Genomic DNA, 1,244 nt, shown 5'->3' with positions numbered 1-1,244 from the left:
ACTGGTCACTGTAGAGTTGATGTGAAAGCTGTAGATGTTCCAGTCGTCCTGAGCAAATACAGGAGGAGTCACATTTCACAATGAAATAAATGGCTTGGTTAATGCCGCTGGCTGACGACCAGCTGAACCGAGATCAGATGATGGTGAAAAACAAAAAAGTGTGGGTGGCATCACTGAAAGGGCAATGACTCCCAATGCTACTGAACCTTTACCAAGTCTCAACCCTAAAATGTAACGATTAACATCAGGGACACAAGCTTGTGGCCACCCGTTGTCACCGTGTTAACAGATTCACGGCCCAAACGCAGGAGTAGTAAACACACACGCACGCACACACACACACACACACACACACACACACACACACACACACACAAACACACACATGGATGCAACACCGAGGGTGAGAGCCACCAGGTCCTTCAACCTGACCTGAACAATTATCAGATGATAAGTGAGCATAAAATCAGCAGTGAGATAATTGTTATGATGTTTGATATGTTGCTGCGTTTTGCTTGTATGTCCAAAACGTTTAGTTCTTTAAGAAAATTAAAACATATTGTTGATTGATTTACCTCAGAAGAATTCAGAATTCTTGTTACAGTTTAAGTATTTGGAAAACCTAAAGATGGTGGCGATACAATTTGGAAATACAAGTTTCCTGTCAGATAGCAAAAATATTGATCATAGACTCAGTTTCCTAGCAGTGTGGTGGTGTGTCCTTTAAGTTTTGTACCCTTACCTTGTTTGGTAGTGTGCTAGCCAAAACCAGCAGCAGCCCAAAGAGGGTGACTTGTGCCACGGCTCTCTCCATGACGGCTCAACCAGAGTGCAGTCCAGACAGCTCAAACTGTCTTTTAAACTTAAACAGACAAGGACAAAATTAATGTGTACGTACGTTGTTTTTTAAAAGGGCAAACTCCACTTTCTCTCTCTCCTGTTTCAACAATCCCCCAATTGCACACACACACACAAAAACAAATTTCCTCCCACTTACCTCCTCTGCACACTGCTGGCAGTCACACACATAAAAAAAGAAACTGTCACAACAAGATGAAGAAAAAGAAATTCAAATGTATTTGTCACATAAACAGTTATGCACAGTACAGTGTGCTGCTTTGCGAACGTGTTCTGCCTCAATAAAAACATTAACAATAAAATACATAAAAACAACAACATTCAACACATATATAACACAGAGTTTGTTCTCAGGCAGATGCCTCCTTCTAATGCCTCCACCTTGC

General features: G+C 41.5%; 1 protein-coding gene across 1 annotated transcript in view; it reads right to left on the bottom strand.

The window, feature by feature from the left end:
- LOC117943420 (inter-alpha-trypsin inhibitor heavy chain H3-like) overlaps nucleotides 1–1,244 on the bottom strand; it is a 21,763-nt gene that overhangs the window by 13,495 nt on the left and 7,024 nt on the right. The window lies entirely within an intron of this gene.

Source organism: Etheostoma cragini, chromosome 4 (genome assembly GCF_013103735.1).
Source record: "Etheostoma cragini isolate CJK2018 chromosome 4, CSU_Ecrag_1.0, whole genome shotgun sequence".
Taxonomy (NCBI): domain Eukaryota; kingdom Metazoa; phylum Chordata; class Actinopteri; order Perciformes; family Percidae; genus Etheostoma; species Etheostoma cragini.
This window is presented reverse-complemented; position numbering and strand designations above follow the sequence as displayed.